This window comes from Stomoxys calcitrans, chromosome 5 (assembly GCF_963082655.1).
Source record: "Stomoxys calcitrans chromosome 5, idStoCalc2.1, whole genome shotgun sequence".
Taxonomy (NCBI): domain Eukaryota; kingdom Metazoa; phylum Arthropoda; class Insecta; order Diptera; family Muscidae; genus Stomoxys; species Stomoxys calcitrans.
The window spans coordinates 101199507-101226366 of NC_081556.1; the positions used below are offsets into that span (position 1 = coordinate 101199507).

The 26860-nt window shown below is 40.9% G+C and overlaps 1 protein-coding gene across 1 annotated transcript in view; it reads right to left on the reverse strand.

Annotated features, from left to right (window-relative positions):
* LOC106089157 (mucin-2) overlaps positions 1-26860 on the reverse strand; it is a 119367-nt gene that overhangs the window by 9401 nt on the left and 83106 nt on the right. Inside the window, exon 3 of the mRNA XM_013254937.2 lies at positions 19779-19849. The gene's annotated coding sequence lies outside the window, so the exon portion shown is untranslated. The remainder of the gene's footprint in view (positions 1-19778; positions 19850-26860) is intronic.

Sequence of the window (26860 nt, forward strand, 5' to 3'; positions counted from 1 at the left end):
AAATTTTTTCTGATATTCAGAGTGGATCGGATATGGCAAATTCTTTGAATGACTTTCTCAAATATATAAGAGCTACATCAAGTCAGGTTAGGTTATCCGAAATCTGCAGTGTGTATCGATCAGAGATCTTTGCAAATTAGAAAGTGGTGGACTTCTCAGGCAGCCATTAAATCCCTGGAGAACGTATTTCTGAACACAAAAAGCGCCCTCGATTGTCGCAGATCTCTCAACGAGATGGCTGAATAGTTCAAAATTCACCTGTTCTGGGTGCCGGGCCACAGAGATATGCCAGGGAATTGTAAAGGGGACGAGCTTGCGAGACTAGGAACTCCACGGTCACTGGAATCTATGGATATGCCTCTAGCGACATGTAAGCTAAGTTTTCAGGACCTGGCCCGATGGGCAACGAATGATTGATGGTCACAAAGAGCGGGCTGTGAGCATTCCAAAACTATGTGGCCTAGTCTAGACTTGAAGAGATCTACTGCTTTGCTGTCATTGGCTAGAACAAACGTCTCAGGCATTGTGTCCGTGATGACAGGTCACTGTCTAATCGAAAAACATGCTGACAGACTGAAGGTTGCCAGCAACGACTTTCGCAGAAGCTTTAGGGACATCCATCCAGGAAGAAGAGGCTATAGAACCCCGGCTGTGTGTATGTACCGCACTAGCAGTTAGGAGGAGTTCCACTTTAGGTTCTCATTTCTTTGAGAACCTGTCTGATTTAGCGGATGTGAACATTCGCCACATTCCTTAGTGGAATGTTCATGGGCACAAAGCCCAGTTACTGGGCTTTTTAAAGCGATCTGGATGGTTCAACGGTAGGAACTAGAAGGCATCTTCCTTCTTCTGTTCCTGTGGTATCACAATGGACGAAAGCGTCTAAGTGAGTCTGATGGCAGACTGCCACTTAAACCTAACCTTACCTACATAAAGTTATTGACCTATATGGACAGCACTTGTCATGGCTTTTGAGTCATAAAAAATACCACCTCCAAAATTTCCTGCAAATCGAGTAATAATTTTTCCCTCCAGAGGCTCAGAAAGTCAATTGGGGATCGTTTTATATGTCCGCTATATCAAGTTATGTACCGATAAAGACCATACTGGGCACACTTGTTGGAAGACATACCAAAACACCACTTCTTTCAGTTAAGTTTTTGATGTCAAATGGCTTTGACTTTCCTTGATTTCTTCATTAGAGCCACTGATGCTCTTGCCAAATTCGACGCAAACTTCGCTGCTCTTCGGGACGAAGGTCTCGACACCACTTCTTTCAGTTAAGTTTTTGATGTCAAATGGCTTTGATTTTCCTTGATTTCTTCATTAGAGCCACTGATGCTCTTGCCAAATTCGACGCAAACTTCGCTGCTCTTCGGGACGAAGGTCTCGACGTCTATTCTTTGAATATTCAAGGTGCCAATGATAAGGAACTTTGGAATAAAGTCAAGGATCTTTACGATAAATGTCTGAATCAACTTCTGAACAAGTGAAGGTGCTTCTGCGGACGACATCACTTCAGTTGACAGCAATTATGATGACACAGAGCCTGTATTCTTGCAAATAGTAGCTTAAATGTTTTTCTTCTTCCGTCGCTAAGCACTGAAGATTTAGTAGTAGTCAGCTTGGAAATAAACAAGTCTCATTACTGGCTGGCTTTCGTATATATGGCACACGATTCAGAGATGCCGCCTTTAAACCTTAAGTCGCTGGTTGAAGGGAAGAATAGCCTCATTGTAGGAAGTGATGCTAATGTACATCACCAGATATGCGGAAGTTCGGATGTCAACGAAAGGGGTGAGCTGCTTATTGAATATATTATAAGTTGCAATCTGGCATTTTGTAATAAAGGGGATAAACCGACCTTTATTACCAGGAACAGGCAGGAGGTACTAGATATTACCTTTGTATCGGAATATATAAGTGGAAGAATATGCGACTGGGAAGTGTTGGATGACCACAGGTGGATATAGACATAGTGGTCAAGCGGATAACGAAGGCCCTGAATGACTCGCTTGTTTCAGCAAGCCCTAGTTCAAAGCCTGGGGGCAAACAGCGAACGCCATGGTGGACCCCAGAGCTGGTTGGTCTAAGGAAGGACTGTAGAAAACTCTTCAACAGAGCAAAAGCCACAAGAGCAACACACGATTGGGACATCTATAAGGCTGAGCTAAGAAAATATAAGGGCGAGCTTAGAAAGGCTCAGAACAAATCCTGGTAAGAATTCTGCTGCTCCGTGGAGGATACATCTGAGGCCTCTAAGTTGAGGAAGATTCTGTCCTCGAGACCTATTACGTTGGGGTGTATTCAGAAGTCAGAAGATGTATGGACAATGTCCAGTGAGAAAGAACTAGAACTACTCGTTGATATACATTTTCCGTGAAATTCTCAAACGGGCAACGTGGCGCCAGAAGTGGTTCTCACTGGTATGCATTAGTCGGAGGTTATTGTGTCCGCCTTCTTTAAGTCGCCAGGTCGTGATGATGTATCACCGGTTGAATTACAAGCTGTGTCTGATAGACTGGTTCCCTGATTTAGGGAGATATACTCTGCTCGTATCACAATGTCATATATACCTGTGGAATGGAGGGACACAAAGGTCATCTTCATTCCGAAAGCAGGAAAACCCTACCGCACGAAGGCGAAAGATTTTCGTTGTATTAGTCTGTCATCTTCGATGCTGAAGACATATCTTAGGGCAAAGATCCCTGGAGATCGCCTGTCGCGGCAGCATCATGCGTATAGTAAAGGCAAATCCACTATCCACAGCCCTTCACTGTCACTGTTCACTGGTTCTATCGCTGTCAAGGAATTACAATGGTAGCATTTCTTGACATTGAAGGTGCTTCCAATAATGTAAAACCGAATTCAATCATGAATGAGTTGAAGTTTCTGTGGATCTAGAAAGATGGGTCAGCAGAGAAACACCTCAAGGTGGTGTACCGTCTCCTCTACTTTTAATTAACAATATATTATTGTCACTGAAAGAAAAAGGTGTAAAAGTGGTCGCGTATGCTGATGACGTTGCTATTGCGGTTAGGAGAAAGTTTCCCAACACTCTAAGAGGAAGCTCTAACAGGAAGCTCTACGTGCAACAGCAAAGTGGGCTACCGAAAGTGGTCTTGGTATAAATCCGTGAAAGACAGAAGTAGTTCTTTTCAGCAGGAGATACAAGTTGCCTACAGTGGAACCTGTCTCCTTGGAAGGAGAGAATGTTCCATTTAAAGAAAGCCCAAAATACCTGGGGTTTTGCTGGACAGGAAATTAAACTTCAAATCCAACATTATTGAAAGGGGCAAGAAAGGCATCTCTTGCCCCATACACCTGAAAGAAAGCCATTGGCAAAAGCTGAGGTTTTAGACCGCGTGTCGTGTGCATTTGGTATAAACTGCAGTTGTCAGACCTATAATGCTATATGGTGTTGTGGTCTGGTGGACGGCGCTTCAAAATTCCACCTGCTGCTCAATAGTTAACCGAATCCAAAGGATGGCTTCTTTGTGCATCACAGCCGCACTGAGGACGACATCATCTGATGCACTGAATTTAATGCTCAATCTTATGCCTCTGGACATTGTGGATAGACAAATTGCAGCGACCACTGCCGATGTTCCAGGCAGTGTGGATTACACCTTACCTGACACGCTTTTTGCTACAAATTATGTACTCCTATTCCCGATAGAACCGATTTAAATATGACAGACAAATAGGACGAAAATCTTTTGCCTTCGCGTGATGCGGTTGAGAGAACAGCAAGCTGTGGTATTTTTCTGATACGCGTTATACTCATTCAAATGCGGTGTAAGTATCTATCCCCACCGCAATTGATGCAGTGTATATTCTCAGCCTATTGATATGAGCGGCGATCGTTTGAATATTCGTGCATTCATTTTCATGTTTCGCGTTCAACCGCTTTTAACATCGTCTTTGCCCTTGATGGGGGTATGAGTCAATGGAAGACGAGATTAAAAACACCGCAAACAGCGTATCAACACAATACATTACATTTGCAACGATGAGATTGGTTCAGGTTTAGATGTAGCTCCCACTTTGTACCTATAGGGTAGGTATAGGACATTATAAAGCCGGCAACGCCCGACTTTTGACTTTCCTTACTGGTTTTTATTACTTTTTACAGTTTTTTCTTGGCAAACTAGTTGCGGTGTTTGCGTTGTTTTTGTAAAACACTCATCATACTACCGCATATACAAGAGACACATGAGTATAACATTTTGCGGTAGTAGTTTAAACTCAGGCGTGACTCGAATGCAGTACATACCCATACCCATCAGCTCCACCGTAAAATTGTTTTTAGTTTTGTACATTGCTTTTACGTTGATTGGAGGTGAATGCGTAATGTTTGTTGCGTTGATTCAAAAAGACCAAAATTTTTTGCGGTGCACCGCAAAAACAATACACCATTGCAGATCTCTGGTACGGGGTTTCTGTTTTCGGAATGAAAATTACCTTTATGTCTCTCTACTCTACATACTGATACAAGCAGAGTATATCTCCCTAGGAGAGCCAGTCCATGGGACCACGCTTCCAATTCAATCAGTGATATACATCATCAGGGCCTGGCGATTTTAAGCAGTCAAAACTTTTCATCGCCTAAAGGTTGAGCGACTCAGACACAATTTCCACAACAACCTCCGACGAATCTATTGGGTTGCCCAAAAAGTAATTGCGGATTTTTTAAAAGAAAGTAAATGCAAATTAGAATGAGCTTTAATCAAATATACTTTTTTTCTAAAGCAAGCTACAAGTAACAGCTGATAACTGACAGAAGAAAGAATGCAATTACAGAGTCACAAGCTGTGAACAAATTTGTCAACGCCGACTATATGAAAAATCCGCAATTACTTCTTGGGTAACCCAATATATCTCTGGCAATCTCTTCTATCGCCATGTTGTACTTTGGAGAGTTTCACAGGAAATGTTTATCAACGAGTAGTATTGGGTTGCCCAAAAAAGTAGTTGCGGATTTTTCATATAGTCGGCGTTGACAAATTTTTTCACAACTTGTGACTCTGTAATTGCATTCTTTCTTCTGTCAGTTATCAGCTGTTACTTTTAGCTTGCTTTAGAAAAAAAGTGTAAAAAAAGTATATTTGATTAAAGTTCATTCTAAGTTTAATTAAAAATCCATTTACTTTCTTTTAAAAAATCCGCAATTACTTTTTGAGCAACCCAATCAAGGGTTTCCTTTCTAGACATTGTCCATACATTCTCTAACTTCTGAATGTTTCCCACTGTAATAGGTTTCGAGGATAGGATCTTCCTTAGCTTATAGGCCTCTGATGTAAACTCCACGGAGTAGCAGAATTTCAACCAGGATTTGTTCTGAGCCTTTTTTAGCTCGCCCTAGCTCAGACATCCCAATCGTGTGGTGGCCTTCGTCCTGTTGAAGAGTTTTCTGCAGCCCTCCCTTAGGCCAGCCAGTTATGGGGTCCATCGTGACGGTCGCTGTTTGCCCCTTGGCTTGACTCTAGGACATGCTGACGCAAGCGAGTCATTCAGGGCCTTTGTGATACGCTTGACCATTTTGTCTTTGTCCTCCGCAGTTTTCACTTCCAATTGGACCAAATTTGTGTATAGTCCGATCTATCAAATATAGGCTCTTGAGCCCACAAAAGACGCATTTATAACCTGATGTCGTATATGGAGCAAAACCAAGAGGAATATTGTCTTGATTGAACCATTTTCGGATATAGCTGCCATAATGACCGATATCGCGATTTTGAGTGTTTCAAATTTGCAAATTATCCCAGCAAACATTCCATTAAGAAACAGAGGCAAACTTCTCACTTATCAATGAGTGCTGTCCGATTCAAGTTAAAGCTCAATGATAAGGGGCCTTCTTTTTATAGTCGATTTAGAGCGTTAAATTCATGGAAGCTCATTTTTATCTGATTACGACGAAATTTGAAACTGTCTGTTGTTTTGGACTCCTCGACATCCCTGTACTGTCCAGATTATATTTAGCTGCCATATAAACCCATATTGTGATTTTAGGTCTAGAATCCATTAAAGTCGTGGTTATTACCCGATATTGAGGAAAATTTGGAATAATGTACAGTTTAAGTCCATGACATCCATGCCCAATTAAGTCTAGAATGGACTATATTTGAATAAAGCTGTATGTAGGCCGATTCTTTGAATAAACTTCTTAGGTTCACAAAACATGAGAACTTTGGGTACCATGTAAAGGGTGATTTTTTTGAGGTTAGGATTTTCATGCATTAGTATTTGACAGATCACGTGGGATTTCAGACATGGTGTCAAAGAGAAAGATGCTGAGTATGCTTTGACATTTCATCATGAATAGACTTACTAACGAGCAACGCTTGCAAATCGTTGAATTTTATTACCAAAATCAGTGTTCGGTTCGAAATGTGTTCATTCACCGTAACGTTGCGTCCAACAGCATCTTTGAAAAAATACGGTCCAATGATTCCACCAGCGTACAAACCACACCAAACAGTGCATTTTTCGGGATGCATGGGCAGTTCTTGAACGGCTTCTGGTTGCTCTTCACTCCAAATGCGGCAATTTTGCTTATTTACGTAGCCATTCAACCAGAAATGAGCCTCATCGCTGAACGGTGAATGAACACATTTCGAACCGAACACTGATTTTGGTAATAAAATTCAATGATTTGCAAGCGTTGCTCGTTAGTAAGTCTATTCATGATGAAATGTCAAAGCATACTGAGCATCTTTCTCTTTGACACCATGTCTGAAATCCCACGTGATCTGTCAAATACTAATGCATGAAAATCCTAACCTCAAAAAAATCACCCTTTATATATCCATAGAAGTGGGTGTTATGAGTGAGGCGCGGCCAAACTTAATGCTCTTTTATACCCTCCACCATAGGATGGGGGTATACTATGTTCGCTATTCCGTTTGTAAAACCTCGAAATATTGATTTATTTTTCATCTTCTTGACATTTTAAGTCGATTAAGCCATGTCCGCCCGTCTGTCTGTGGAAAGCACGCTAACTTTCGAAGGAGTAAAGCTAGGCGCTTGAAATTTTGCATAAATACTTCGTATTGGTGTAGATCGGTTGGGGGTTGTAAATGGGCTATATCGGTCCATCATTATAGCTCCAATATAAACCGAACTATAGATTTTACTTCTTGAGCCTCTAGAGGGCGCACTTCATATTTGATTTTGGTGAAATGTCTTCTACATTGCCTGCCAAACTTAGGTGCCAAGTATGATTCAAATAGGCCCAAAACCTGATATAGCTCCCATATAAACTGACCTCCCGGTTTGACTTCTTATGCCTCTAAAGGGCGCAATTCTTATCGGATTTGGCTGAATGACTGCCAAACTTAGGTGCCAAGTATAATTCAAAGCGGCCCAAAACCTGATATAGCTCCCATATAAACCGAACTCCCGGTTTGACTTCTTAAACCTCTAAAGGGCGCAATTTTTATCGGATTTGTCTAAAATTTTGTACTATGACGTCTTTTAGGACATTGAAGATAGATGTACCAAGTATTGTTCAAATCGGTCTAAATCCTCATGTAGTCCCCATATAAACCGATCTCTCGATTTTACTTCTTGAGCCGCTAGAGGGCGTAACTCTTATCCGATTTTACAAAAATTGGGCACAGTCACTGTATGTATGACCTCTAACAAACTTGTCAAATATGGTCTGATTAGGTCCATAACCTGATATAGCCCTCATTTTAACCGATTTCCCGATTTTATTTCTTCAGCCGCCAGAGGGCGTAATTCTTATCCGATTTAGCTAAAATTTTGCAAAGTGATTTCTTCTATGCATTCTAATATACAAAAATGGTTTGAATCCGTACACAACCTGATATAGCTCCCATGCAAACCAATCTCCCCATTTTACTTCTTAAGTCCTTATAGGGCGCAATTCTTATCCGATTTGGTTAAAATTTTCCTCTATTGTCTTAACATCCAAGCCAAGTATGGCCCGAATCGGTTTATAACCTGACATAGCTCCAATAGCATACCAATTCATTTCTGTTATCCTTTGTTTGCCTATAAAGGGATACCGGGCAAAGAACTTGACAAATGCGATCCATGGTGGAGGGTATATAAGATTCGGCCAGGCCGAACTTAGCACGCTTTTACCTGTTATTTGTTACTTAAAATAAATAGGATGAAAATTTTGCTTTCAGAGGGTTCAAGAATGTAGAGGGGAAGTTCGGTTTATATGAGAGCTATATCGAATGTGTTTTCGGCAAGAAGACAGTTAGATATACATATAGATCGTTATACAGAGTCTCACCCCAATATTTCAAGTTTTTACCAGCCGTTTTATCGGTTTCGTTAGTCTCTCCCACTTAGCTAATGTTTTTCAATTGCAATATAGCCCCTTTAATACGCTTTCACTTTACACTACAATTATATTTTTATATATGTTTTTGCAATGGAAACAAAGCAGATCTAAAATTATCAAATGTCATAACACAGTATCAAATTATCTCACAAGGCATTGACCATAGACAAATGCCACATTAACAATCACAATGAATGCTGTTAAATGATGGACATGCAAACGTGACGACTGTAGACAATCATCACTACAATAAACTGGCGGTGATGGCTTATCACAACAAAATGATGAATAGCTATTGCCACACAGTGAATTGAAATGGAGTCTCCTATTAACGTCATTATGATAATCATTAAGTTTTTCATAATTCCCAAACAAGAGCTTTTTAAATATGTGTACGTGAGCGCATGCGCATTTGATAACAATGCACTTGAATTAATCTTTGGATATTTCATTTGGAATTTTGTTTTGTTTTTTACAACTCCTCAGGTCATGTACTGAACAATGACAATTTTGTATATAGTAAATTGCTAAAGGGGGAGAAAAGGAGTGAACGGAGATTCAATCTTGGATGACTTCTGAATGGATGGATACGCCTTTATATTTGGCAGTTACAGTGGGATGTGAATTTAAATATAACGCCTCTAATTTTCTAAAGAATGGCTAATAATTGTGGTTAATTAGGCTGTTTATATGGTAGTTAGATAAAAGAATGAAGTGGTTGGCAACTGCGGATGTCGAACATGTATCCTCGAAGACCTCTGGTCCATTATGTTTGTCTTTGAAACAAATAAAAAAATAATAGACGGACCGACTTGGACGAATGTAGGTAAAGAAAGAGAACTATACACGAAAAGGCGGCGCATTGTCAAAAAAAAGTCTCACCGACTAAAGGGAGTAGCTATCTAGACGTCTCATGCTACCAGGCAAGTTCTACCCGCCATCGCGGGACATAGGCGCAAGAGATGCTTGACGGTCTTCACCGACCCTGGAGAAATCCTCATCGTCCCGGACCAATCGCGATGTCAGCGACCTGACACCATACTCTCCGATCAGGACTCCCACCAAAAAACCAGAGTTGTGCCAGAGAACTTCGGCCTCAAGGCCTTGGCAACACTGTAGCCTCCAGCGCAAGCCATGTCAAATCTACGTATTTGCCACAATCTCAAACAGTCAACATAGAGCCTCCTCGTTCCCCGCTAGTCTTTGATGGCCTGGAACCCAGCACAATTTAACAGCAGCCCACAAACATCCGAGATGTTCTATGCATCTCCCGACAAGCCTTAACTTCACATGACCCTCAGCCAAGGCGACTATCCACTCAGGATCTGAGGAGCACAATAACCTCGACCTGAAAGAAACTGCATAAAACCCCTTCCACCGTGCTCACATCCAGCTTGGACCCATCCGTGCAAACAGAAGGACCCGTCGTAGAGACAGAAAAAAGACTCAGCGACTAGAGAGTCGCCCAGTCAGCCATCCCAGGGCCTTATAGAATTCCAGAATGATTCAGGGTTAGAAAGACTGCAGCACCGCCTGACTGTCCACTCAGGTTGTCATCCAAGGCCCTAAGGATCGCAATAACCTCAACCTAAAAGACACAGCAGGGCAATGACATACGAAATGTTCTAATGTCCAAGGTCTTCGATCCAGTATCGTATTCAGTGCTGCCCCCGGAGTACACCTCCTCACCCCCGATATCAGCACTGCCGTCATATCCTGTGCCTTCTCCATCTGACCGCGTAAATCCAGCCTCTCAAGGGTCTGGTGCTACAGCAGGCACCCATAGGTGGGGAGCGGCCGAATTACAGCAGAATACATCCAGGGGACTATACCCGCCCCGTTTGATTCTCTCCTCAATGTTTCTTCTCCGATTCAATTTCTGATCAAAAATAACGCCTAGGTATTTAGCCTTCCAAGAGAGTGGCAGCTCAACTCCATCAAGGACCGATCCCCTGAACTCGCGATACATCTTCCTTGTTACGAACAACACTAGCTTTGTATTTATAGGATTTATGTCAAGCCCATTGTTCCTCGCTTTCTAGCTCTTTTAGCGCCCCCTCAAGAATATCCGTGCTAGCAGAGAAAGAGACAGCCAATCAAAATGACGACGCACAATGAGATAGAACCAAAAAAGAAACCTAGTAAAAATAATATTCCGTGTGAGTGTGGAATGGTTAGAGCTGAGGTGTCAGCGAGATCGTTTGCAAAATTTCTAGGCTCTAGGTTGTCCGGTCGCCTTTTGTTGTATAGTGCTCAAAAGTCCGCTAGAGGCCTTCAATATCTCGTCTTGTTACGGAAATATTCGACTTTTAATTTTTTTTTTTAAATTTTGACCGATACAACGACTTTGCCACAAACAGTGTCCAAATCTGATTATTCACACGAGCCAATTCTAACCATTCTAAACTTCAAAGAGTTTTCTCTACCCCTTCTCACACGGTATGGTTTTTACTAGTTTTTTTTCGGTTCTATCCCACTGTGCGAAATCAATCACATCACTCTTTCCTCCTCGAAAAACTTGAGAATCCCATTTATAACCTGGAGCCACAACACATGGGATCAAACGCCTTCCTGCTGTGTCCCTCTGGTCACAATTTTCCTCAGCGAGCCCTCAGGCAGTGATCATTATTCCGCAAAACATCAAGTTCACCAGCTAAGGGGGGACTATCATATCAACCTGAGAATGATATACCCACCCCAAGACTAACCACTACAAAATTTCCAATTACAATTCCATTTAGGAACTGTGGATACTTCTCTAATATCAATGAGTACAGTCTGATTAAATTTTAAGCTCAATGACAAGGGGCTTACTTTTTTATGCCGAGTTCGCTATGGTATCGCTATGCCATACCAGTAGGTAGAGAAGTTTTCACTTGGCAGGATACCTCACAAGTGTAGCAGCATAAGTAAGGGGATAACCATGTTTGAAAAATTTTCGAATGTTCACGCCGGGGTTTGAATCCAGTCGTTCAGCGTCATAGACGGTCATGCTTCCCCACCCCAAGCCTCTTCCATATCCCAGTAGGCCGCCAAAGTGAAGTCGCCTGTCCCCAAGTTCACCTCTATGTAACACACCATGTTGTGAAGGCCACCATCAACTGACCGACCCTTGTGGTAGGCGTGCTGGTAGCTGCTAACCAAGGATGGGTCAAGAAGATCCCTGATAAATGCTTTCAACAGTCTCTGAAGTATCTTCAAGAGATGAAAGACGAACAAATGATTGGCCTAAAGTTCTTGGGAAGGTATTGACTTGGTTCTCTAGTCTTGAGCATGAAAACGACCCTAACCTCTCGCCACGCAAAACACAAGCCCTAAAATTCCTTTTCAGAAGCCGACTTGCCGACTGGGTATGACAAATTTGCCTGTGAACATTCCATTAAGCAACAGAGGCAAACTTCTTACATATCAATGAGTGCTGTCCAATTCAAGTTTAAGCTCAATGGGACCTCTTTTATACCAAGTTCGAATGGGGTGCGCCAGTGCGACACCTCTTTGGGGAGAAGTTTTTGCACGGCATAGTACCTCAAAAATGTGGCCAGCATTAGGAGCGGAAAATCACAGCTGATAATTTTTGATTATGTTCTAGCCAAGACTCGAACCCATGCGTTCAGCGTCATAGGCGGACATACTAAACTCTGCGCTACTGTGGTCCTTCTGCAACATAATAAACGATATGCTATCCTGTCCGGTCGTTATGAAGGGTTCAAACGAAAGAACCCGCCCCTGTGTTATCATCCCCTCAACAACCTACCGCGCCTTAGCACTGCTTTTTATCCGAGGTAGTATCGTAATTAAGTTAGGTTACGTAGGAGTGACAGCCTCAGTGAGACAATTTTAAGTCCATTGTGATACCACAGTATCGACACAGCAAGGTGAGAATCGAACCAAAGACTCCCGCACTGGCAATCCGAGCTCGCTTTTCCGAGCACGCATTTCCTCGTTGTCATTTAACGACAGTCGGACATAGACCAAAGACAGATATCGCCCACATACAGATATAGACCACAGCAAGTTTGCCTCTATATTGAAAATAACTGAATTTAAATCCCAGCGTAGCGCAGAGGTTAGCATGTCCATCAATGACTCCTAACGCCTGAGTTTGAATACTGGCGAGAACAGAAAAAATTTTCAGCGGTGGCTATCCCCTTCTAATGCTGGCGACATTTGTGAGGAATTATGCGATTTGAAGAATTGGTATGGCATCCATGTGAAAACTTCTCCCCCAAGAGGTGTGGCCGTTCGGACTTTGCTAGTAAAAGGAGGTCCGTTATCATTGAGCTGCAAGTTGAATTGGACAGCCCCCATTGATAGGTGAGAAGTTTTCCCCAGTTTCACAATGAAATGATCATGGGCAAATTGGCATTTGGAATATCCTATTATACCCTCCACCATACAACGAATTACTATTTTCGTCATTCTGTTTGTAACACCTCGAAATATGCGTCTAAGACCCCATAAAGTGTCCGTCAGTCCGTCCGTCTGTCTGTCGAAAGCACGCTAACTTTCGAAGGAATAAAGCTAACCGCTTGAAATTTTGCACAAATTCTTCTTGTTAGTGTAGGTCGGTTGGGATTGTAAATGGGCCACATCGGTCCATGTTTTGATATAGCTGCCATACAAACCGATCTTGGATCTTGACTTCTTGAGCCTCTAGAGGGCGCAATTCTCGTCCGATTTGACTGAAATTTTGCACGTGGTGTTTTGTAATCACTTTCAATAACTTTGCTAAGTAAGGTTCAAATCGGTCCATAACCTGGTATGGCTGCCATATGAACCGATTTTGGATCTTGATTTCTTGAGCCACTAGAGGGCGCAATTCTTATCCGATTTGGCTGAAATTTTGCATGAGGTGTTTTGTTTTGACTTCCAACAACTGTGTAAAGTATGGTTCAAATCAGTCCATAACCTGGTATGGCTGCCAAATTAACCGATCTTGGGTCTTGACTTCTTGAGCCTCTAGAGGGCGCCAAATCGTATCCGATTTGGCTGTAATTTGGCATGTGGTTTTTTGGTATCAATTCCAACAACTGTGCTAAGTATGGTTCAAATCGGTCCATAACCTGGTATAGCTGCCATATAAACCGATTTTGGATCTTGACTTCTTAAGCCGCTAGAGGGCGCAATTCTCATCCGATTTGACTGAAGTTTTGCGTGAGGTGTTTTGTTTTGACTTCCAACAACTGTGTAAAGTATGGCGCAAATCGGTGCATAACCTGATATAGCTGCCATATAAACCGATTTTGGATCTTGACTTCTTGAACCGCTAGAGGGCGTATTTCTCATCCGATTTGGCTGAAATTTTGCATGAAGTGTTTCGTTCTCACTTCCAACAACTGTGTAAAGTATGGCGCAAATCGGTGCATAACCTGATATAGCTGCCATATTAACCGATCTTGGGTCTTGACTTCTTGAGCCTCTAGAGGGCGCAATTCTTATCCGATATGGCTGAAATTTTGCATGAAGTGTATTGTTTTGACTTCCAACAACTGTGTAAAGTATGGCGCAAATCAGTCCATAACATGGTATAGCTGCCATATAAACCGATTTTGGATCTTGACTTCTTGAGCCGCTAGAGGGCGCAATTCTCATCCGATTTGGCTGAAATTTTGCATGAGGTGTTTTGTTTTAACTTCCAACAACTGTGTAAAGTATGGCGCAAATCGGTCTATAACCTGGTATAGCTGCCATATAAACCGATTTTGGATCTTGACTTCTTGAGCCGCTAGAGGGCGCAATTCTCATCCGATTTGGCTCAAATTTTGCATGAAGTGTTTTGTTTTCACTTCCAAAAACTGTGCTAAGTATGGATCAAATTGGTCCAAAACCTGGTATAGCTGCCATAAAAACTGATTTTGGAGCTTGACTTCTTGAGCCGATAGAGGGCGCAATTCTCATCCGATTTGGCTTAAATTTTTAATGAAGTGTTTTGTCTTCACTTCTAATGCCAGAAAAATTCTTTCGGATCTACACTCTTTGAAATCTTAGTCAAGCTGCTTTGGAGTTAAGCCTTTTGGTTATTAATCGAATTCTTAAAGATTACATCACAATGTTTGTTTTGTTTGTTTTCGAAGAGGGTAATCGAAAATACCAACATGACATTCCACAGCTGGTATTTGTTGGTCATTTCTTTTACAGCTTAATAATCAGGTTATTGTTTTTATTAGTAGCATCAGATTTATGCCCACTTTTGCTTTCATTTCCATACAGGCATGCTTATTTTAAATAACGGCAAGTCGTACAATAAGCTAAACCCAAACTTAAAGCATATGCATTCCATGGAATCGAATTCAAGTTTGTGTTTTAAAGTTTTTGTTTTTCGTTTTTCTTTTTACTGGACCGACGGACATCCGTTTTATAATGCAAAGCCATGTAATTTCAGTTGATTTTCGAATATCTTTCTCTTGATTTTGCTTTCTCTCCATGTCCAGCATTTGAGCTTTTCTTGGCTCTTCGAGCTAATGCCATGTCCGTCCTGCTCAATGAAAATGAAAGTGATTGTTGCCTGACCGCGCTCTTCCTAAGCCTCGCGCTCACTCTGGGCGGTTTGGTCAGCCAGCCATGCTATCAGATTATTTGGCTTTTAATTTTGGTACATTTGTTGTGGTCTCCCTAAACAACCATGGCTGAGTTGATTTGGCCACTTTGGTGATTTTGTTTCTTTTTTTTGTCATCATTGTTGGCCATAAAGTTGTAATCGCCCGTATGGTTTACTGCCTGAATGGGTGGATGGACGGAGGCACGGACGAATGGACAGACAATAGCCTCGTAATAAATGCATTTGCAATTTTGCAATGACCATTGCGCTTGTGCAGTCAAGTGCAGTGTTAACAAAGATTTAACCAAAAATGCATGAATGAGATTAGACATATTTGGTAAGGTGGCTAACAATGTATGAATAAAGAATTTTGTAAACGTTTTTGGACTTGAGGTCAAATTTTGTGTTAAATTGAAGTCGAATAGGATTTGATTACAACTATAATGAGCGAACAACTAATAAAATCGGTCGGGCCGAATCTTGTGTACCCTAAGTTTATTGGAATTTTGTTTGTAGAGAAAATTTCATGAAAATTTTGTCTTAAGAGAAAATTTCATGGATATGTTGTCTTTAGAGAAAATTTCATGGAAATTTTGTCTTTAGAGAAAATTTCATGAAAATTTTGTCTTTAGAGAAAATTTCATGGAAATTTTGTCTTTAGAGAAAATTTCATGGAAATTTTGTCTTTAGAGAAAATTTCATGGAAATTTTGTCTTTAGAGAAAATTTCATGGAAATTTTGTCTTTAGAGAAAATTTTATGGAAATTTTGTCTTTAGAGAAAATTTCATGGAAATTTTGTCTTTAGAGAAAATTTCATGGATATGTTGTCTTTAGAGATAATTTCATGAAAATTTTGTCTTTAGAGAAAATTTCATGGAAATTTTGTCTTGAGAGAAAATTTCATGGAAATTTTGTCTTTAGAGAAAATTTCATGGAAATTTTGTCTTTAGAGAAAATTTCATGGAAATTTTGTCTTTAGAGAAAATTTCATGGATATGTTGTCTTTAGAGATAATTTCATGAATATTTTGTCTTTAGAGAAAATTTCATGGAAATTTTGTCTTGAGAGAAAATTTCATGGAAATTTTGTCTTTAGAGAAAATTTCATGGAAATTTTGTCTTTAGAGAAAATTTCATGGAAATTTTGTCTTTAGAGAAAATTTCATGGAAATTTTGTCTTTAGAGAAAATTTCATGAAATGTTTTGAGGGAAAATGGAGAAAATTTCATTGAAAAATTGTCTTTAGAGAAAATATACACCTGCACGAGAGCCATCGGCAAAAGTTGGGGGTTTAGACCGCGTGTCATGCATTGGGTGTATACTGCAGTTGTCAGACCCATAATGTATATAATGTTGTGGTCTGGTGGACGGTGCTTCAAAAGTCCACCTACTGCTTAATACTTGAACGGATCCAAAGGATGGCTTCTTTATCCATCACAGCCGCACGGAGGACGACACCATCTGATGCACTGAATTCAATGCTACAGCTAATGCCTCTGGACATTGTGCCTAGACAAATTACAGCGACCACTGCCGTGAGGTTAAGGGAGCTTACTCTTTGGTCATGTGTCAGCTACGAACACTGTGTTATCCTTGATACAATATCCGATATTCCAGTCAGTGTGGATTACATCCTACCTGAGCTGCTTTTTGATAAAAAGTACTGTACCACTATTCCTGATAGAACCGATTGGAACTACGATATCCCTGGGAACAAAAGTTACGTAGACTTCTATACGGATAGTTCCAAACTAAACGACCAGGTGGGCTTTGGGGTTGTACTCTAAAGATCTAGAACTGGTTATAACGGAAAGGTTACCCCAGTGTGTAGCAAGCCGAGATCCTTGCAATTAGGGAAGTGGTGGAATGGCTAAGATATAATGTCTTTACGACGATTGGCATTAATAGCTTCTTAGACAGCCATTTAATCCCTGAAGAACGTATTTCCGAACACGAAAACGGCCCTCGACTGTCGCAGTTCTCTGAACAGTTCAAAATTCACCAAATGCCGGGCCACAGAGATATCTCAGGGATTTGTAAAGCTGACGAGCTTGCGACATTAGGAACTACCCTACACAGTCCAGGGCTACTGGAATCTTTGGATATACCTCTAGCGACATGTAAGCAAAGTTTTCAGGACCAGGCCCGAAGGACAACGAATGATAGATGGTCATAAAGGGGGGCTGTGAGCATTCCAAAACTATGTGGCCTAATCTAGACTTGAAGAAGTCCTCCGCTTTGCTGTCACAGACGTCTCAGTCATTATGTCCGTCACGACATGTCACTGTCTAATCGGAAAACATGCTGACAGACTGAAGGTTGCCAACAACGACTTTTGCAGAAGCTGTTTGACGACATCGAAGAAGAAAAGTCTATAAAACACCTTTTGTGTGTGTGTCCCGCACTAGCAGTCAGAAAGAGTTCCACTTTAGGTTGTAATTTCTTTGAGAGCGTTTCTGATTTAGCGGATGTGAACCTGTGCAAGTTATTGGGCTCCTTTATAGCGATCTGCATGGTTCTTCCTTCTTCTGTTCCTGTGGTATCACAATGGACGAAAACGTCTAAGTGAGTCTGATGGCAGACTGCCACTTAAACCTAACCTATCGGGAGCCTTAAATCAGCTCACTGTCTCTAATTGCATCGGAATCGGATAATAAATGAGCCTGTTACGGGCTTAGGACCCCAAACCGGCATATCGGTTTATATGGAAGTTACATGTAGGTTAGGTTAGGTTGAAAAGAGGATGCATATATTAATCCGCCCCATGCCACTATGGACCTACACCTAAGCCAGTAGTTGGCTTGTGGTGCGCTCTTAAAACTATAAAGTAACCTCTAGAAAGAAAATTTTCATGTTACAAAATCCTTAATCCTTGTTTCCCCTAAGTTGGTTCATGTCTGATATTGTGTCTCCACCTAAGTACCGGTATCTGTTGTACGCGAAAGCCGGCCAATGACAAAGGAAATGCTCCAACGTCTCATCATCTTCCCCGCATGCCCTACACATGCTATCACTTGCCACAGCGATTTTACAGAAGTGAGCTCGTAGTCCTATGTGTCCCGTTATTATACCAATAGCTATACTGACCTCCTTCTTACTTCCTTTCAGTAATAGCCTTGTCTTCTCGTCATCTGAATCCCCCTTAGGATTTTCGCCGTCCTACCGACTGTTTCGCTGTTCCACAAAGTTGAATGCGCATTCGTCGCTCACTCCCTTAACTCGGACTGCGTCGACCCGAAAGGCTTCGGATTAACCAAGTTTATTGACGGCAGTCCTATGGCCTTCACCGCCAAATCGTCTGCCCTTCTATTCCCCCTTACTCCGTTATGGCTCGGCACCCAAACAATGTGGATTTTGCCATCCTCAGAGAAGGCGTTAATCTCCTTTTTACACTGCAAGACTGTTCGTGATCTTACCGTCCTGGTTGTTATAGCCCTTATGGCAATTTTACTGTCGGTAAAGATGTTCAGACTCTACGTCCTTACGTTAGCACCACACCACTTCACACATTCCGTGATCGTCCGGATCTCCGCCTCGGACTGTATTATGGTCAGGCAGTCTAAAACAGATATCAGATCCTGGGTTTTCAATGTACACCCCCACGCCCACTCTGTCCTCTTGCTTTGATCCGTCCGTGTAACATGATCTTCCAGATGGAAATACTAGGGTTCCGTCAATCCAAGCCTATGCCGATGGCAGCAGTGCCTTGCACTCGCTTTCATGGTTCATCTCAGGTATCCGATCGGAAGATGAAGTTATATGTAAATAAAGTCTGATATGAGCCATATGCGGTTTGAATATCTGGGCCCCTACTACAACATCCTGTTTCCAATTTCAATTGGATAAAAATAGGGATTTTGCGGGCTTAAGAACCTAAATCGCCAGATCGGTATATATGGCAGCTATATCCAAATATAGTCCGATTTGGCCAATTAAAGAACTCAACGAAATACGAGTCTGTGCAAAATTTCAACTCAATATCTCAATTCTTAACAACTGATGGATACACGGACAGACAGACACACGGGCAACGTTAAATAGTCTTGGAATTTTACCATGATCAGAAATTTGTAAGGTCAGAACTGGATATTTCGAGGTGTTGCAAACGGAATGACTTAATGAATATAGCCCCTACCCTATGGTGGTTAGTATAAAAATATGGTGGCAAGGTTCTTCTAAGTTTTCCAAAAAACTGTCATTAAGACATATAACTTTGTCACGGTCAGCTAAAGAATTTGTAACTCTAACAACACAATGCCCACCATGTAAATACAACAACATTGACAAATGGCGTTAAAGAAGTCGTGCGCACAATTCCAACGCAAACAATTCAAGGTTAATAGGATTGATTACCAAAGTGATTGACACAGCAAATGCGTGAGGCTGTTAATCAGATTACACAATGGAATGCAAGAGCAAAGTCTAAACTTTTGGGCAAATGTTTGCAATGCTCAGTGTTCCCATTTCAATGTGATTGAATGATTGACAAGGCGCAATTATGTAATTCTATTTTGGCCATATTAGAGTAACTCATTGATCGCATAAATCCAAAGTTATTTTTGGAGTAGGTGATTGAGTGAATGAGTGAGTGCTTAGGGGCTCGTGGTCTAATCTAAATGGTGGTGGGGGGTTTTTTTATTTGTGCGTTTCTTGCTGCTCCAAAACGTGTGATACAATTACAATGGCCTGACATTGAATTGAAAAATTGTAATTGAATATTGAATTGAAGTTGCAGAAGTAGCAAAAAAAAAAAAACAAAGCAAAAACCACAATAAACAGAAATATACAGAAAACATGTGAAACAATTAATTCAAGCCATAACAATAACTCGAAAATGATGCCGATTGTGATGGTTGCTGAAGTCGATTTCGTTGTCGAAGTCTATAATGTTGTTGTTGATGACGATGATGATGAACTTACCATAAAATAACGAAAACAATTGTTTTGGAACGAACAAAAAGTGTTTGTTTTGGAGTTTTGTTCAAAATAAACTGCAAAGAGAAGATGAAAAAAATACAAAAGAAATTAATTAATTGTGTGCATGATGTTGGTAAACTAAGGCATTCATAAATATTATAAACAACACCAGGTGTCAATGGAAATTATAGACTCGAAAAAAATTCAATCTTTGTTATAAACTTAAAATAGCTATTAATAATGTAGAGATGATTGGTTTTTAATATTTAGTATTTTTTCGCAATCTATTATTTTATGTGCTTCTTTTTTTTTAATATACTCCATGTATGTTTCTTACAAATATTGTCATTATGTTGGGTATACAAGTTAATAATGTTGATTTGAATGATCAATATATGGCATAGTTATGCTAATGGTTTTTCTCAATAATAATATTATAGTTCAGTATACAATAGAGGCCAAAGTGTAAACACTAAGTTTTATAACCACCACAATAGGATGGAGGTGTAAACCGATTAAAAAAATCGAGCACGGCGTTGATAAATTGACCACAATTGTTCTTAATATGAATAAACAAACAGATGTTATCAGATCACCCACAAATGTTCATAAATCAACAACAGTTTTTCGTAAACAAAACGTTCGAAATTGTCCACAGTCGCTTACCATCTGACATCGTATAATACAAAGTTTTTTTTTTCAAAGATTGCATACGGATTTTATGCGCTACTGAGAATTAAACCTGTGTTCCATCCATTCCATGAATGTGTGCTTACAAACGCCTTACCATATGCAATGTTTTAAGAGTCATTTAAGCCTAAGTGGTATATTGGGTTGCCTAAAAAGTAATTGCGGATTTTTTTAAAGAAAGTAAATGCATTTTTAATAAAACTTAGAATGAACTTTAATCAAATATATAATTGCCATTTTGTTCGATAACCTTTTGCCATCTTCCTGGCAAATTTAGTATTCCACGCTCATAGAACTTCTGGCCTTTATCTGCAAAAAACTGAACCAAGTGCGATTTTATAGCCTCATCATTGCCGAAAGTTTTACCATTTAAGGAGTTCTGCAAAGATCGAAATAAATGGTAGTCTGATGGTGCAAGGTCAGGGCTATATGGTGAATGCATCAAAAGTTCCCAGCCAAGCTCACTCAGTTTTTGGCGAGTGACCAAAGATGTGTGCGGTCTAGCGTTGTCCTGGTGGAATATGACACCTTTACGATTGACCAATTCTGGTCGCTTCTCCTTGATGGCTGTATTCAATTTGTCCAATTGTTGACAGTAAACATCCGAATTAATCGTTTGGTTCCTTGGAAGCAGCTCAAAATATACCACACCCTTCCAATCCCACCAAACAGACAGCATAACCTTCTTTTGGTGGATATCAGCCTTCAAAGTGGTTTGAGCTGGTTCACCATGCTTGGACCATGATCGTTTTCGACTAACATGGTTGTAAACAATCCATTTTCATCTCCAGTTATGATTCGTTTTAAAAACGGATCGAATTCATTGCGTTTAAGGTGCATATCACAAGCGTTGATTCGGTTTGTTAAATGAATTTCTTACAATACATGTGGTACCCATATTAAAATTGACGCCAAACAAACAAATGTAAACAAAATTTCGCGCACTTTTTTTCTAAAGCAAGCTAAAAGTAACAGCTGATAACTGACAGAAGAAAGAATGCAATTACAGAGTCACAAGCCGTTGAAAAAATTTGTCAACGCCGACAATATTACTACTATATTACCGACAATTACTTTTTGGGCAACCCAATACATACATACACACACACATTTTGTGGGAATAATGTTCATAACGGTTGGTGCATGAAATCCACAATGCGCGTTCACAACATCATCCCCGCATGTTCACAATATTTTCAACAACGCTTGTTTGTGATAAGACACCATTGCCTCATGATTTTGCAACGTATTTTTATACCCTCCACCATAGGATGGGGTGGTTCTAATTTTGTCATTCTGTTTGTAACACCTCGAAATATGCGTCTGAGACCCCATAAAGTATATATATTCTTGATCGTCATGTCATTTTAAGTCGAGCTACCCATGTCCGTCCGTCTGTCTGTCGAAAGCGCGCTTACTTTCGAAAGAGTAAAGCTAGCCGCTTGAAATTTTGCACAAATTCTTTTTATTAGTGTTGGGGTTGTAAATAGGCCATATCGGTCCATGTTTTGATATAGCTGCCATATAAGCCGATCTTCGGTACTGACTTCTTGAGCCTCTAGAGGGCGCAATCCTTATCCGATTTGAATGAATTTTTGCACGAAGTATTATGATATTCAACAGCTGTGTCAAGTTTGGTTCAAATCGGTTTATAACCTGATATAGCTGTCAGATAAACCGATCTTGGGTCTTTACTTCTTAAGCTAATAGAGCGCGCAATTCTCATCCGATTTGACTGAAATTTTGCATGTGGTGTTTTGGTATCACTTCCAACAACAACCCTAAATATGGTTCAAATCGGTAAATGTTTTGATATAGCTGTCAGATAAACCGATCTTGGATCTTGATTTCTTGTGCTTCTAGAGGGCGCAATTCTCATCCGATTTGAATGAATTTTTGCACGAAGTATTTTGTTATGATAATTATGTGCTAATTATGGTTCAAATCGGTTCATAACCTGATATAGCTGCCATATAAACCGATTTTGGGTCTTGACTTCTAGAGGGCGCAATTCTCATCCGATTTGACTGAAATTTTGCACGTTGTGTTTTGTTATCACTTCCAATAACTGTGTTAAGTATGAATCAAATCGGTCTATAATCTGGTTTAGCTGTCATATAAACCGATCTTGGATCTTGACTTCTTAAGCCAATAGAGAGCGCAATTCTCATCCGATTTGGCTGAAATTTTGCAAGAGATGTTTTGTTATAACTTTCAATAACTGTGCTAAGCATGGCACAAATCGGTACATAACCTGATATAGCTGCCATATAAACCGAACTGGGATCTTGACTTCTTGAGCCTCCAAAGGGCGCAATTCTCATCCGATTTGGCAGAAATTTGCAAAACTTTTCTTTTCTTTTGCACAACTCTTCTCTCTCTCTCTCATGACCTTCAATATACGTGTCTAATATGATCTGAATCGATCAACAGCTTGATACAGCTCCCATATAAACAGCTCCCATATAAACCTATCTTCCGATTTTGCTTCTTGAGCCCATACGAGGCGCAATTCATATTCGAATGAACTGAAATATTACACAATGACTTCTACAATGTTAAGCATTCATATATCGTCCTAATCGGACTATAACTTGATATAGCTCCAATAGCATAACAGCTTTTATTCAATATTCTTTGTTTTCCTAAAAAGAGATACCGCGCATAGAACTCGACAATAGCGATCCGTGGTGGAGGGTTTCTAAGATTCGGCCCGGCCGAACTTAGCACGCTCTTACTTGTTTGTATATTAGGTTAGGTTTAAGTGGCAGTCTGCCATCAGACTCACTTAGACATTTTCGTCCATTGTGATACTACAGGAACATAAGAAGGAAGATGCCTTCCAGTTCCTACCGTTGAACCATCCAGATCGCTTTAAAAAGCCCTATAACTTGTAAATGTTTACATCCGCTAAATCAGACAGGTTCTCAAAGAAATGATAACCTAAAGTGGAACTCCTTCTAACTGCTATTGCTGGACACTCACCCAAAAGGTGTTCTATAGTCTCTTCTTCTTCGAAGTCTTCACAGTTTCTGCAAAGGTCGTTCAGTCCGTCTGCATATTTTCCGAATAGACAGTGACCTGTCCTGACTAACACTATGACTGAGACGTCTGTTCTAGCCAATGAAAACAAAGCAGTAGACCTCTACAAGTCTAGATTAGGTCATAGTTTTTGAATGCTCACAGCCCTCTCTTTGGGACCATCTATCATTCGTTGTCTTTCGGGACTGGTACTGAAAACTTAGCTTACATGTCGCTAGAGACATACCCACAGATTCCAATATCCCTGGAATGTTTAGGGTAGTTCCTAGTCTTGCAAGCTCGTCCGCTTTATAATTTCCTGAGATATCTCAATGCATCAGATGGTGTCGTCCTCAGTGCGGCTGTGATGCACAAACAAGCCATCCTTTGGATCCGGTTAAGTATTGAGCAATAGGTGGACTTTTGAAGCGCCGTCCACCAGATCATAACACCATATAGCATTATAGGTCTGACAACTGCAGTATACACCCAATGCATGACAAGCGGTCTAAACCCTCAATTTTTGTCAATGGCTCTCTTGAAAGTGTGCAGTGTTCTTGAATATAGACCAATCTGCCGATTTAGGGTCTTAAGCCCATTAAAGTCTTATTTGTTGTCCGATTTTGCTGAGTTTTAACACTGTGAGTTCTGCCAAGGCCCCCGATATTCGAGCCAAATAAGGTCCAGATCGGTTCATATATCGATAGATAGTTGCTATATGAACTGATCTGCCTATTTAGGGTCTTAAGCCTATAACATACGCATTTGTTGTCCAATTTCGCTGATATTTGACACTGTGAACCAAATATGGTCCGATCTACAATACCTATTTAGGGTCTTAAGCTCATAACGGTTTCGCAGAAATTTGGAGCAGTGAGTTTTATTACGCCCGTTGATATCCGAACCAAATATGGTCCACATCGTACCATATTTATATATAGCTGCCATATAGACCGATCTGCGTATTTGGGGTCTTAAGTCCATAAAAACCGTCCATAAACCCTGATTTCGCTAATTTATGGATGAGTGAGTGTTGTCAGCCCGTCAATATACGAACAGAATATGGTCTAGATCACACCATATGTGGATACAGTTCTCATATAGACCGATCTTTCAATACAGGGTCTTAAGTCCATACCAGGCGCATTTGTTATCCGACCCTGAACGTCTGGGTTCGATTCCTGGCAAGAACATCAGAAAATTTTTCAGCGGTGATTATCCCCTCTTAATGCTGGCAACATTTGTGAGGTGTCTCACAGCGGCACGCCATTCGCTTCTCGCTTATACTAAGGAGGGCCCTTATTATTGAGCTAACAACTTGAATCAGTGGCCTAGTGGGCTTGATCCTCATCGCTCCGCCTATGCTAAGACACATTGCACTTTTCTCCATAGCAGTCCACTAATCTACTGAGGCGTTATTAAGTATTGGTATTATCGCACTCCCATAGAGCCAGTGGACTACCCTCGGATTCAGGCCCCGTCTGCATACGGGCACTTTGCATAGGACCGGTCAAAGTACCAGCACCTTAGTATTTGGCCTTATCACACACCGAAATCATCCTATCTATGGTTTTGAGTAGGCTAAACTATTGGAGAGGCTTATAAAGTCTGGACTGGAAGAAGCGTTAAGCATGGGAGGAGGGTTATTCGTAAGGCAGCAAGGCTTCCGTCCAGAAAAATAAATTGTCGGCGCACTAAAAGATGTTTTCGATGAGGTTCTACATGCTTGAGGAAAAAAACGAACACGAAGACCAATCTTTTGGCTACCCTTGATGTGAAGAACGTTTTTTATAGACTTAGGTGTAGAGAGGTAATAGACGCCCTGCAAAGAAAGTTTAAAATACCATGGTACCTTTTGAGGATAATCAAAAGCTACCTTAGGGTTAAAATTTTGGTCTACGACACGAGTTCTGGAACGAGAAGATTACAGATAACATCATTAGCAGCCCAAGAGTCCATTCTGGTCCCGGACCTATGGAAAATCAGCTACGATGACATCCTAAGGATGGAATTGCCTGAAGAGACTTTTCTCGTAGGCTTCGCAGATAACATTGCGACAGTCTTACCAGCGAGAGCCACAGAATAGGCAGAGCGTAAGCTAACGCAGGTCATGATCCGCTTGAGGAAGTGCACAAAAAAAAACACTGGCCCTGGATATAAACATGCGAGTCGACAATGTAGTCATCACGATAAGGAAGGTGGTAAATTACCTCGGAATTGGACTGGATTTCAAACTGACGTTCGGTACGCAGATAAAATTCTCTGCTTGAAAGGAGATTTTAATCACGGCCCAACTAAGCAGACTTATGGCTAACACAGGAGGGCCACTACCCACAAAAGGGGAAATTTTCAATGGAAGCTTGTAACAGCATCCTCTTATACGGGTGCGAGATCTGGGCAGATAGTCTCCATGTCAGGCATAGGAAACAACAGCTGAATAATGTTCGGCTAACCCGCTGCACTAAAAGTGGCATCGGCTTATCGGACCGTTTCGGCTGCTGTGGTGCAGATAATAAAAGGAATGGCACCGCTAGACCTCCTTTTCAAGGCATGATTGAACCACATTAAACCTACGCCAGATTACAGAAATGAAATAAGAGAGAGAAGGGACTACAAGGAAGTGGCAGATACGGTGGGAGAACGAAGCATACTGGATATGAAACGCGAAACTGATCCAAAATACTAAGAACTTTGTTTATAGAACACATGGGGATGTAATCTATAACATAGCACAAATGCTGTCCGGACACGGATATTTTAGGAAATATTTGGACAAAATGGGGAAGTGCATTACTTCTTTTTGCCTCTCAGAGATGAGGAACACCTGGATGACGCTGAACATACTTTCTTCCACTGCACACGAAGAGAGGTACCACGTGCATCCCTTAAAGACCAGATAGGATCAATAACTGCAGAAAATGTTGTTGACAAAATGATCAGAAGTAAAGGCAACTGGATTGCATTAGCAAGATACTGACAAAATCGTCCTAAACAAAACTAAACTGGTTGCGACGAGCCTAAGTGGTCTCAATGATGGGAGCTTGGACGCAAGCGATGAAATGGAAGAAGTTGCAAGAACCGATTTGAGAACCAGTTTGAAGTAATGAGAAAGCGGTGCCGAAGTGGATTTTGCTCTCAGCTGCGAAAAAGTGGGTTTTTCGTCGGTAAGTCAGATTGTAAGCCCGGCTTACCACAAAAGTGAAGACCCATGTGCATGCAGCAATGAAATTTCCCATCTTAACCCCAAAAAATGGTTTTGAGTTGAAAGGACGTAAGGCTTATAGGTCTGTAGGCGCATAACTTGGCTTGTCGAGCTTGGGTTTCCTATCAGGGTTTCGGAGCATAGGCAAGTGCTAGGTACGCTGTGAAAATAG